We start from the raw sequence: 14,744 nt of genomic DNA, 5'->3' as shown, positions 1-14,744 counted from the left end.
GTCGACAAACTATCCTCTTCAACCATTTGGAACCTGTCTTTCTCTACCCTCCTTATGTATGAGGTTCGAGTTTACGTTCAATAGTATTTAATTGACGACCTCGAGAAAAAGATCTGTCTTTTGCATTGACAAAGTATTGTACAAAAGTATCGATGTAATTTATTTAATATTCTATTCGAATTGTTTTATCGACAGTAGTAAAAAATGAGGGTACCATACTGTGTATAAATATTCAGATAAAACTTGAACAAAAGTATCAGCAAAAAATATAGTATTGGTCCATATTTGTTGAATAATTAAGCGGGTCGTTTATTATTATTCGCACGTTATTATTCATATATCTATAACTATCTATAACATTGTACAGTTTGAATTCGGATTGTATTTTTTTTATTTACTTATCTACGAGACGTTTTAATTTATAGGTAACAAAAAAAAAAAAAAAAAATATTGCAGTTCAAGTATTAAATTTATAAAAAATGTATTTATATGTTTTCATATGTTCATTACGGTATATTTTAATTATTCTTGGATATTATTTTTATATGTATAAATAATGAATGATAATATAATTTTAAATTGTCAATATCTATTTAATTTAATATGAATGATCTTTCTAAAATATATATCCGTGAAGTTTGAACACAAGAGTTACTATTTATTTATAATGTATTTTATTTGCATCAATAGACCATCTCTAAGTACTGATGATGTCGCTATATATTAGTTAGTACATCTCCTTCCCCTTCTTCGTACCGCTAATGATCCTTGTAAAATTTTGCCAATATTTGACATCATGTATTAACAGTTTAGTTCACACCAATGACAATCAGTGGATGAATAAACAGTCATTACTAGTCAATTGGCTTTTATGTCCACATATTTGCTTTGAACATTTGTGCCTTATTTAAACTTTGATGAATACTTGCGATAATAATATAACGTTTATAGTACATCAATGACTATAAAATCATCATTAACAAAAATTTGTTTTGTACTATATTATATCATAATTAATATTCATTACAAATATTCTTTTTTATCATTAATGATGATATTAATGTTCGTATTAGATTGTGAAATATAATTGAAGATAACAACAATTTAAATTAAATTTCGAATATTTCAAACATTTTATTAATTACTTTTTAATTAATTAATTTATTTATTTATGAATTATATTAGTATATTAAATGTTTATTTATTTTATAATTATTAATTATATGTTGTTTAAAGTATGGGAATTTTAAATAATATGTGATATTTTTAATTATATACCAATATTTTTAATATTTAATTCAATACTACATGTATTTAATCGTAATTTTATGAAATATGCAATTGATTTTAATGTATTGATCTGACAGTAATATCATTGATAAAAATTTTAAAAATTAAAAAAAAAATATATTTAGAGCAATCTAAATTTGAAGACTATTGAAATTTATATATTTAAATATTATAGTTTCATAATGCAAAATATATTCAATATCGCTATAAACAATACAACAACGCAATTTCGATATAACAATTTTCCTATAAATTTTTTATTAATACTGATAAACATTTTTGTAATATTGTTTTGTGGAATTAAAATAATTTCTAACGTGGAAACATACAATTTAATAAAATTATGTAAAATATTATAAAGCCATGTTTAATTCAATTATTTTCAGATACTGATTTTATTATATATATATATATATATATATAATTTAACCATACGCGTATCTTTTATCTTAAATTGAAAACGAAGACAGCAATCAGCATGAAACGCAAGAAATTATTGTGTTTATTTCATAATGTAAAAGTACATGAAAATGAAAAATAGAGCTGGAAGAAACTCGATAATTAATTCAATTAATAGTTGAAGTTGAAACGATATATAGCCGCTTGACAGGGGTTCAACTTCCATACTATTCGATCCTGATAGTTGAAGCAGCCAAGAATATGAGCGACACTGTATAATACAGATGACGACAGTGTGTGTACATGGGTGTGTGCGCGCGGGTTAGAAGAGTGGAAGGTGGAAGGAGTAGAAATAAGACGGTGGAGAGGGAGAACTCATGCGCACGCATTTCATATACAGTTCAGTTTTTTAACATTGGGTCTCTAGATTTTTATTTCGCTCTCTCTCTCTCTCTCTCTCTCATCTTTTCTGATTGTATACTATACATACTATACAATGAGAGGACAAAATAAAACGATGTTTGTTTTTCCGTAAATATTTATACATAATGTTGCCAGTATAATTAAATGTCAAATTGTTAATCTTATGGTTTAAAAAACTTGTTATTTCAATCAAAGATTATTCATTTCTTTCAATAAATAAAAAATAATATTTTCCTTTGGATAATGTTAGTCGATATGTTTAATCTAAAATTAATATTTTTGATTCATGATGAATAATTATAAAAAATACTTCCACTTTCAATTAAGACACAATATTAGTGAATTTATTTAAAATTGAATTTTAAATAATCAATTTTCTTTACTAATTTTGTATCTAATACTAGATTATAGATAACTTTTTTTAAGTAAATTGTTTTGCGTGAGTTACACAATTTTCTTTACATACATTGAATACAAATATGGTACACATTTCATTTACGTATATCAAAGTTGATATTTAAAAATAATATACTGAAAAATATGTTTTGTAAAATAATAAAAATAAAGAATAAAAAATGTTTTGAATTCAACTAAATTGAGATATTTTTCAAATTAAAAGAATTCCATTTCGAATATTTGAAGAATGAATATTCAAAATTATTTCATTTATAAATTTAAAAAATGAAGAAAACATAAATGTTTAATAAATATTAATACATGAATTATCTAAAAAATAAATAAAAATTAAAATATTTACATTTTTATAATAAAACCATATTTTTTGTCTCTTATCAAAGTATTTTTAATTTTCTAATTGTACATAGAAATGAGCTTATTTACAATTAATAACCTAATAAGTAAGTTATCATGGTATATTGTGCTTTGAAAGTTAAAAGGGAGATGCCACCTAGCGGTGAAACTATCAAATAATACTGATCTTTATATCCATAATATATTATTAAATATAAATAAATAATCTTAATGTAATATTGTATAAATTTAAGCAAATGTTAATAAATACATACATTTATTTGCATAATTATGTGTAATAATTAGTATATATGAATTATACGTTGTCTTAAGTAGTTAACCTAATTAAATTGTATTCATACAAACTGTTTAAGGTTTTTAAAGGTATATTTAAGGTTTTTTAAGATATAAAAATCTTAAATATAATAAAGATAATAGATGTAATAACAGCAACAATAGTACTAACAATAATAATGAAAATATGATGATAATAATACATTGTGAATAGATACATTATTATACGGTGATGATGTAAATAATGATTAATAAATTGTTTAGACAGAACATAAATTCTTAGTAGTGTTCCAGCTTTCATAATGAATGGGTTGATTGTACAATTTGTATCTTTTTATGGAACATAATGTAAGAAAAATACTACTGAAATGTATAATAATAATAATATAAATAAAAATAATTGTTTCATATTATAATCAAGTTGAACATATTAAAATATCAGTAAAGTTGGCAGGCTCTAAACAAATGGTTCGTTAATTTTTAAAACCAGTTCAAATGTCGGTCTATGGCGATGATCAGTCAGATTTAGTCATTACGATCTAAAGTGATAAGGAGCAGAGAGAGAGAGAGAGAGAGAGAGAGAGAGAGAGAGAGAGAGAATATCTCTAAACTACATTCCAACGCTACCTATGACTCCACAGAAGAACAAGCAGTTGTCGATGTAAGAACAGACTCGGCGTATTAACTCAACGCGGCGCAAACTGCGGATTCAGCCACTGATATAATTCATGGGATCTCTTCAGAGGAGCGGCACCGTCAGGTCAACGTCGTAACATCGCCCTCAAGTCCCGTAGATAGATAACATTTGAGCACCACTGCTAGCTCTTTCTCCCGCCTCAACCTACGCACGGGCCTGGAGGGGAGAAGCGAGTGAACAAGCAAGACGGACATTGTAGAAGCGCACACAGTACCAGAGCGCAGCACCGGAGGAGGTCTTCGCATATCTCCCCCTCAGCCCTGTGTGCGCGCGCGTGTCCACGTATCCGTACGTGCGCGTCCCTCTAGTGTTCTCGCGTCATTTTCGGTCGTCGAAAGTTGTTCCCCCTCGTTCGGGGTGAGAAACGAAGATAGAGAGAGAAAGAGAGAGAGTGTGTGGTGTGCGCCCCGCCCGCGCCATCTCGCCAGTGCCTCGATCGACTCGTGCCTGCTCCTGGGGGAGCGGCCTCCTCGTCGCCGCCCGTGATCAATGAACTCTGGCGGCGCCGCGTCTCGGGCTGTCGGTTCGCGAGGGTCACGCCGATCCTGCTAATGAGGGCCTGAAACTGCGGTCGCGGCTCCGGTTTACGACGGCTATCAGTCTCTCTATCATTTTTCGTGTACACGCGGAATGCAAGCTTCAGTGGCTTAAGATCCTCTTGTGCGAGTGCGAGTGTTGAATTTCATAGTGAGCTGAAGTGATTTATGGCACAAAGTGCGCCTACGCAAGCGATATTTTATTTACGCTCGTGGGGAAAATAATTGGTACGTTTTTTATAATTACTTCTTTTTTTTTTTTTTTTTTAATTTAATTTTAGTTCCGTAATGTTCGTTGTATTAGGGCCTTAACTCATTGAAATATTCTAGAATGAAAATACAGTTTTTAGGAGCATTAATTGGACTTCTTTGGAAGCTTCTTCCGGAGTTGCTTATACACCTTGGAAAGCTTCAGTGTTTGTTGTATTATATGGAATTACGAAAATCATATGTATATATAATAATAATAAATACATATTAATTAACTTGCTAATTAGAGGGTGGAATGGTCCGCTACGAAATGGAATATGGATAATTGATATTGTTAACATGTTAAATTAGTTGTAAAAAGTTAGTACCAGAAGGAATAAACGGTAGCGTTAAGTAGGCAATATTATTTTGATTGTTTTAAAGACTCATGTTAAAATTTTTTTTCTATGATTATGTGCATATTCAAAAAATATATATCGGTTTCACAAGAGGCATAAGGATTCTTTTTTATTGTCTAATAATCAACATACTTAAGTTATTATATTTTTGGTAAAAAAAAAAAAAATTAATATTGTTGTGTATGAATTAAATGTTATAAAGTAGAACGGTCTCATTATATTTAATATAGATGAAAATTCAATTTTTAAGGCCATCTTCATGATTTGAAAGACAGGAAATTAGTAAATTGTCAGTGAAACTATATACATATTTAACGATATTTATTACTAAATCTTAATTTAATTAAAAAGTGATATATAATTTTATAAATAACTCTATAAAAAAATTATAAAATTGTTATTGACAGTTAAATATTCAAGAGATAATGAAGTGATCCATTATATTTAAGTACTGGTGTGTTTAAAGTATTAATCTAATAAAATGCCGAGACTATTAGGTTTATCTAATGTAGCAGAAGTATTCATAAGTGTAATATATTGTTAATTATTAATTAATTCATTTAAATCTAAAAGATATATACTGTTATGGATTAAGTTTCGCTTTGGTGTTCGATTTCGAGATCTAAATAATATAGAACCTGGTGACAAATACATTTCTCTAAGATTATTTATCATAATAAGTATATTTTGAATAAGTTTATAAATAATTATAGAAATTACAGAAATTATATGTAAATTATTTATATTTGAAAATTAATACTGACAATTAAAAATATTTTTTGTAATCGATATGTCATTATTTTAAGCAAAAGAAATAAGTTAAATTAATAATAATTTATGATATATAAATAGATTTATATAGATTTATCTGAGCCGATTATAACGATTTTCCAATATATTTTTCAAGTAAAGGCAAATAATTCACACTACCCTCAAACTCGATCAAATTTAAAAATTTTGTATATTCAACTTTGTAATAGTTGCCATTATTATGTTATATAATCAAGAAAAATAATTTATGTTTAATACAATAAATTGTAACGTATTTTAATTGAAAATAGATTCAATTATAAAATTTAATATATAAGTTCTTGTTATTATTATAAATACAGTTAATTGAAACTAATACAAGATTTTCAGCTGATTATAAGATAACATAATATAATAAAAAAATAATAGATAACAACATGTAAATACTGATATTGGCGCATATTTTAATATGCAATATTTTAATATAACAAATTCATAATAATTAATGAAAATATAAACCTACTTTGAAGAAGTATATTTGTATTTAATTTCGATTATATAATTAATAGATAATGCATTTAGTTTCTGAATAATCATTATTACTTTGTAAAGTTTAACGCTAAATATATTTTGACTACATTTACATTTTTTATATATTTTATATAATCATTTTTTTTTAGAATATAATTTTTGACTGTTTGATGATGATCTATGTTTATGTATAAATGGAGTATTATTGCTTATATTAATAAATGAATAATTAGTAGTTTTTTTTTAAAAGAATCATAATGTTAATACTGGTTACAATTTATTCTAATTATTTTAAGTGTAAAATGATGTAAAGCACATCATAATTTGAATACAAACTAAAAAATATGCACAAATTAAATTGATTCATAATATGAATATTATAAGTGATATATTATTTTATTAAGTTTTTGTTCGTTCCAAGATTATATAAAACATGCAATTCAAAATAGAAATGTGTTTTATCAATAAATTATACATATATATATATATATATATGTCAAATTGCTACAAAAAAACTACAAACACAGTTTTATTAATGTTTTAATTAATTTCACGTAAATAATATGTTCTTGTTTTAATTGATACAGCATATCCTATAGATTAAATTGTTCAATTATTATTAAAATAGTATTTTCTCTACTGATATATAAATGTGATTCTAAGATTTATATTAGCCTTTAAAAAAATTTAATATTGAAAAAAATATTTGTAGAATAAAAAACCGAACGCCTTATAAACAAGTTTGATAAAAATGCTGTGAGAATTATTGCTTTACTACAAATAGACTATAAAAAACAAAAGTGATCCTACATTATATTTTGCAGATGAATTTTTTAAAAAGCAGAATTTTAATATATAATGAATGTACGATGAAGTTGCATCTAACTTAATTATAAATAGTTCAGAAGAGATTCTAAACATAGTTTAGAAGATTTTATATAATAATTAATTATATCATTTAAGAAGAAATCTTTTTTATCTATTCTTATAAATAATGTATTAAGTTATATAAATATTTATTTATATTTCAGAAAGCGGAAAGTACCGCTATTTTCTATATTCCAATTTTTTGCATTTATGCTATAATTTTTTTTAATGTTTTTTAATAATAGTTTAATGTCTTAGTTAATAATAATAATATTTTTTCATTTTGCAAGCAGTTATAGTCAATACTGTGAACAGACACGTATTAAGATTAACCTGGTACTATATGCATTGAACGGTAAATTATAAAATAGAATTGTGATAGATTTGAAGATATTAAAATGAATTCATTTAAATTGAAATGCTAATCAAACAGTAAATTTTGGATGAAACACTATATTTTGTACCATAATTTTAAAGTTTTTGTTTTATTTATTATATTTATTAAATAAATATTGCTATTTATTTTTATTAAATATTTCGGTTATTTTTTCAGTCTGTTTTAACTCAATATTTCTGTTAATTCTGTTAATTCATTCGAGAAAAACAAATAATAATTATCTTTGTCAAGAGTTTTGAAAATAGGTCTAGTAAAAGTAAATTGATATCTTCTTGTGATTTAATTGTAACGTAGTTTAAAAAACATTGACTTATTAATGCAATATTTTTTTATATCAAAATTCGATGTATAAATCGTGGTATATAAATATTATAAAGTCAGTATGTTCCATATTATTATGATTGTGATTATATGATGGAATTTTCAATTGGCCGGTAAAAAGTCTGAAATAATAAAAGAAAAATAGTTGAATTGTATCTGAGCTAAATAAGGAGTCTTTTATTTCTTTAGGAATTAAACACGTCGTATAATATTCTTATATGTGCCAAATCAAGAAAAACATTTATATTATAAAACTCGCTACCATATTTAATGATGATACCATATTTAAATATGATTAGTTATGATGACGATACTTTTCGTCATCAAATAATATTGTTAGAATATTTATTTACAATCATAATATTAAAAATTACTTTAATTATTAATTTACTCATATCAAATTAATTAAGCCATATCAAATGAATATTAAGTATTATATTGTTTATTTATTCAATAAATTATTCTATTATTAGCATAATTTATAAACTAAAAATATGCTTGTATTTTTTATGCCTGTCAGTTTTATAATAGTGGTGAATAATTTGTGTATGATAGTAAGTGTCATATCAGCTAGATCTAAAGAATAGAAAAAAATTCGATAATAATGTGATGGAATTTCTTGGAATTTAAAATCTAAGTATATACACGCTCTTTTGTATCCGCCAGACATAAAAGAATGCGTCTTTGGAATATTTCTATTCGTCTACAAATTTCGGATCATTCGTACGCGCTGGCAAACAACTTCCGCGTGCCTGTCAACGAATTGATTCATTTTCATTGCAACGTATGCGCACACGCCGAAAGACATTGTACACGGGGCTTTTGACTTCGATTTTCTCATGTCTCTGACGTGAAGGGTGGACTTAATTTTCACGATCACTAGTACTGGCGTTGGGTTATTACTATGGGATCGGAATTTGCGAGGGTTATCGACGTGCTTGATGCGTTAATGGGAAACTGTGTCATGACAATCTATTTTTAAAGAAGGGTACAATAGATTTTTTGTTTGTCAAGTGCACGAGAGTATTTAAATTTGCAATGGAAGTAACGTAAAAACTGACGAGTTAATGCTTGCTTTGTCGATTTTTAAGGATTTTTATGAAAGCTAGATAAAATTTATTAACCATTTGCTTTACATTTTCTACTTGCCATTTATGCTTCCCAATTAATCAAACGTTAGAGAATGAAGTATGGAAAGAAAAAGTTCCTAATGAATTGTAAAATAATAACATTATCGACAGATATGTTATTACTTTCATTATTAATATTTTATTAACTATAAAAAATGTTTTGTTCACATTAATGACAAATGTATGAAAATAAAGTTGAATTTGAATATGCGTTCTAATTTTTAATTAAAACCATTTACTTAAAAAACGTAAGTAATTTCATGAGAAACATTTTTTTATGTATTTTTTAAGATACAGAATTTTTTATAATATTTAAAAAAACATTTTACTTATGTAAGCCTATATATCGCTAAAAATGAGTTAAATTGTAAATTCTTTCACACCATATTGGATATGATTGATAATTAATTAAAAATAATGTGGTAAACTTTATCTGAAGAAAATCTCCTTTCATAATAAATTTATAAATGTTTATATATATTTATATATATATATATATATATTTAGGTATACAAATAACAAATTAAATTTAACTTTCAATATATCCTGTGTATTTTTATTCAATCAGTATTTTCAATTTTTAACAAAAGTTAGACGTCAAATTGTATAGAAAAAGTTAATATACCTATGATGTATATATATATAATTGAGCTTCTCAGCTGTAATTGACAATTTTGAAACGAAAAGAAAATATTAATCTCTCTTAAAAGATAGTATAGAAATTTGTATTATATCATAAGTATTGTTTCGTGTATATAATAGATCGTGAATTATTTAACATGTAATATAAAAATTTTATTTTGCATTAAAATTATTTGCAATAAAAGCATGGTTCTTTCAAAAAATCTTTTAATAAAACACTGTATGTTTTTAATAATATTGCTTAATTAGATTTATAATAGATATAAAAAACAATTAAAAAAGTCATTTTTGTCTCGATAAACATTATTAATTATTTTACGCGTGTGTGCATAGATAGAGAGGTATGGTAAGTTAATAATAATATATGATTTGTATACTATTTATATAATTTGATTAAGCTAATGTCTATATTAAAAGAATCCCTTATTGTTATGTAACTTTGAGATATTTGATTAATTTTTTTATATACTTCAAAATATTTTATATTTTTCAAAACTTTGCACGTACTTCTGTATTCTTATATTGTATTGTATAAGGTGCAAATGTAGGACAATTCCATATGTTTCTATAGACTATTAAATAGAAATAATATATAGAATGCTTTATAACGATCTCTGGAAATGAGTACCATATTAAATACAATAAAATAATTAGCTTAATTGATACCCCTTTAAGAAAAGAACAATTATATATTAACAACATATTTATTTATTGATTATAATAGATGTGCTAGGTGCAATAAGGACGAAGTTTTATTTTAAGACGCCAATTTCGTATAACTTTATAACTTTTCAAATATATGAACATGTTGATAAAATTCAAATGCACGTACATACAATTAGACAATTATAGAGTCCCAATAAATTTTCAAATGTCTAAATAAAAAGAAGTTTTTAATAATTAATGATTTTATTTGTGGAAATTCGCATAATTAATAATTTTTTGTTTTTAAGAAACTTTAAAATTTTTGACGAATACTATATTAATGCTAATGATTTAAAAGGTCATGAAATTTTATTCTAAATTATATGATAATATTTTTGTTTCTAATTATTTATTCTGAAGTGAATTATAACTTAAATTATTATTCAAGTGAAAGGATACGTATATAATTATATTTATATGAAAAAAATATTGAATTAAGAATTAGATTATGAGTTAGCTTGTAATTTGTATGTTGTTCATTAATTGATTTAAAAAATGTAATAAAATTCAATGTATTCAACCTGATTTACTCATGATTCTAAATAACATTAGAAAAAAAAAATTAATTTTGTCATATAATTTTATATTTTAAAATCTGACTAAAATATAATAAATCATAATCTTTTAATAATAAGTAAATCCTAATGTATAATCAACTTTTTTCTTAGAAATCAATAAAATGATTAAGTTTAACATAATGGGTAAGGGAAATAGTAAAATAAAAGTTATTCATATACGATTTGGGTAAATAAAAATAAAAAAATGCAATGTCATAATACAAATTAAATATGTATAATAGGAATTAATTAAACATAACAATCAAATCTAAATAATGAAACAGAAAAAATGTGAATAAATAGAAATGGTTTTAATAAAATAAAAATGATTATAGATCAAATTACTATAAATTTCTTTTACATTTATGATCAATTGTAAATCAAATATAATCAATTACATCTATAAATCATTTCGTAAATTGAATGTCCGTGGTGATAAAGAAATTATTTCACTTATCTTATCTATTCGTTTTCTAATTTTAAATTAATTAGTATAAATATTTAAATAATTCATATAAGTTTCATTTAAATAATGATTGAATGAATAAAATACTTTAATAGTATAGAATAATAGCTTAAAAAAAAATTCTGTCAATATAATTTTATTTTTAAAATGTTTCATTTGAATAATTTATAAAATATCTGTTTACTTATGAAATTTCCATATTATATACAAAGCTTCAAATTTTGCAATGTTATTGTATGCTTTTAAAAAACTGTTTGTTTTATTACCATTGATTAAAAAGAAAATTAAACTTCGAAATAATTCCAAAGTAAAGTAAGTGTAAAGAAGCTTCTATTAATACAGTAAATAAGTATCTTTATAATTAGAACCTACTTCGAAGAAATATGATTTGAAGCTACTTCATTTTTTCCATTCGTTGAAAATAACGTCTGACTAATTTTTTGAAAATCTAAAAACACAAACATTCCAATTTAAATAGCGTCTAGCTCGGTAAATGCTACTATAATTTTTGGCAATAAATTATTGCACACATTTATTTAATTTTATTTATTAACACATTTATTTGTTTTTACATTATTCAAAAAAGTCTCACGTTAATAAAAAATCGCTTATCAGAAAATTAGCGCAGCTTTGATCAAATTGTTAAATTTATAAATTTATAAAGAAAAGTGAAGACGCTTAGATGTTATTTATTGATTGGAAACTGAAGAATCTATGAAATTTTTCTCGAGTATACGTCCTCCGTAGGCGCATGGTGAACTGTTACTCTTGATACTGCCTTGATTACAGGCTCAGCGATTTATGAAGGGGAAAGAGAAATATAGGGGAAGAGAGATAAAATGAAAGCTCTGAAAATATAGAATCGAGGAGAATGAGGAAACTGGAAAAACGAGGAAAAAATCCACGTCCGAGGCTTCTCTCTTCTCTACTCTTGGCTAGCGCTTGAAAGTCCAATTAAGAATAGCAAGAACGTCGCGAACATGTGTCTGTGCATTCTTTGTCCCTCATTCTTCCATCTGTCCCTTCTCTTCCTTTCTCAGTTTTTTCCCGTGAGCATTAGAGTGGCTTTTGCTGGATATCGTGAAAATGTATACGCTCCGTGTTACACATGATACCGTGCATGTGTCTCGCCTTCGGCTGGAAAGAAAAAAATGCCGGCAATGCATTTCGCATGGGAATTACGATAGCAGAGAGAGAGTAATATTACGTAAGATGTAATCCTTTTTTTTCTATCCCTCTCCATTTATCTATCTATCTGTAAAATAGTTTTATTAAGAAATTAAAAGAAAAAAATATAGGTTTATATATGTATAAGTATATGTATATGTATGTACTTTTGTCTACACACATGCGTGTACACGCACACGTACGCACATATGTATGGTATGTATTTATATTTCTTTTAAATTTTTAATAAAATTTTAAACTATTATGATGATTAATATTCAACGTATAAATAAAAAATGAATTTTGCTGAGAAAAGTTTTATTGTATTAAAGTGAAGCCATATTTTTAATGGTGTTAACCGAAATACCAAATATTAAACAAAATGAAGTAATAGTCTATACATAAAGTAAATTTATTTTCTTGATTTATATTTAATTATTAAAGATTATTCGCATTATTTGACTAAATTATAAATGTTGTAACACAAATATAATTGTCATATAATACCAATGTGAACATATAGAATTTACATTTATATATTAATATTTTTTATGTAACTTATCAAGTTTTTAAATAAATTGTAATGAACAAAATTCTAACTCATTTATAAGATATTCGATATTTACTGATTCTTCATTCTTTTCGAAGATTTTACCTTATCGAGGGCTTTTTAAAACATTATACAAAACTATAGGGAAGTACACATACTTCAGAATAGTTAAGGTTTTTTATTAGTTACATTTTATATATTTATATAAAATACAAAAGAATTTATTCGGATTTCATGAATTTTTAAAAGCAAATGCATTTTAATATTTTTATTGAAATGATTGCAAGATATTACTATAATAAGGTATAGTAATAATCACGTTCATTTATGTTTTGTAGGATGATAAGCGGTTCTCCTTAAAAGTTAAAAACTGAAAATACTGGTAATGTTTTTTCTTATAATTTATAATTTTTATAATTTTTTCTTTTTCTTATAATTTTTTCTTATAATTTTAGTAAGGACGTATCGCATAAATATTTTATAGCAAGCTTTAAAAATGATTAAAATCTATGAAAATAAACAGCATTATTTAAATATATTAATGCTTTGTATATTAAAATAATATTCTGAATTATTAAAATTTAAAAACATTAAAAATATTATTTTGTAATTAAAGTATAAAATAAACATAAATTAAAAATAGGGAAACATTAATAATCAATTTGAATTTTGCACAAGATAAAATACACATTGATTCGGAACTCTTCGAAAATGCTAGTGAATTTGTATTTAATAGCGTAACAATAAGATGTTCTAACTCGAGTGAACGAACTTTAGCTCGACGAATTTTTAATGCAACATCCACGTAAGAAAGCTCAGTGCAAACATCCTTTCGAAAGTCATAGCTGTAGCGTCGTTATCGTATTCGACAAGAATTACAGCGAAACAAAGCTCAAGAGATTATGTCGGAATGAAATCGTAAGTACGCGTAAGTACGTGTGTGAGTGAGAGAGAGAGAGAGAGAGAGAGAGAGAGACAGTGAGAGAATGAGCGAGTGTGAACGATTGAATGGGCTTTGGGGAGGGGATGACACTATAAAGGAAATGAAACAGGAGAGCGAGAAAAAAAATCCAGAACTCCCGTCGTCTCGCTCAATGTTTGTAATCACTTGCTCATTCCATCACTCCCCACTCTCGGCACATACAGGGATATACTCTACCGCATTACGAAAAAGCTGGCGTGCGTGGGTGCATGCGCGTGTCCGGACTGTTTATCTATGTATTCATGCTTCGCTTGTAGTCGTTGGCGTTTATAAATGAGACACATCGTTTTTCCGAATTACTTAGCTTCACATCAGGAGGCAAAATTTCTAGTCAACCTTAGTTTTGTAAGCAATAAATAAAGCTCTTTATTTTTTATATTTAAGCAAATTTTGTAATTCAAAATTTTTTCCTCTATTTTTAACTCATTGTAATGTTAGAATAACATTAAAATCCGTGGTATTTCTATTCTTATCGATAATGTACTGAGTACTACTCGAAAATAATTAATTTTTATTTTTTATGTATTTAAAATTATATTAGAGTAAATCAATTTTCAATCTGAAATGTAAAAATTTTCATTTATATTATTACCTTCAAATTGAAAATTATACAATGTTCGAAATGATACATTTTATTGGGCGATTATTAGTTTTAAATTAGATACAATCCACGTACGCATTT

At 25.4% G+C, this 14,744-nt stretch overlaps 1 protein-coding gene across 1 annotated transcript in view; it reads left to right on the top strand.

Moving 5' to 3' along the window:
* The first annotated feature begins 3,826 nt into the window (after window positions 1-3,826).
* The window catches only part of LOC105368349 (uncharacterized), a 38,665-nt gene continuing 27,747 nt past the window's right edge, over window positions 3,827-14,744 (top strand). Inside the window, exon 1 of the mRNA XM_011507352.1 lies at window positions 3,827-4,617. The gene's annotated coding sequence lies outside the window, so the exon portion shown is untranslated. The remainder of the gene's footprint in view (window positions 4,618-14,744) is intronic.

This window comes from Ceratosolen solmsi, unplaced genomic scaffold (assembly GCF_000503995.2).
Source record: "Ceratosolen solmsi marchali unplaced genomic scaffold, CerSol_1.0 scaffold6, whole genome shotgun sequence".
In the NCBI taxonomy this organism is placed as follows: Eukaryota; Metazoa; Arthropoda; class Insecta; order Hymenoptera; family Agaonidae; genus Ceratosolen; species Ceratosolen solmsi.
This window is presented reverse-complemented; position numbering and strand designations above follow the sequence as displayed.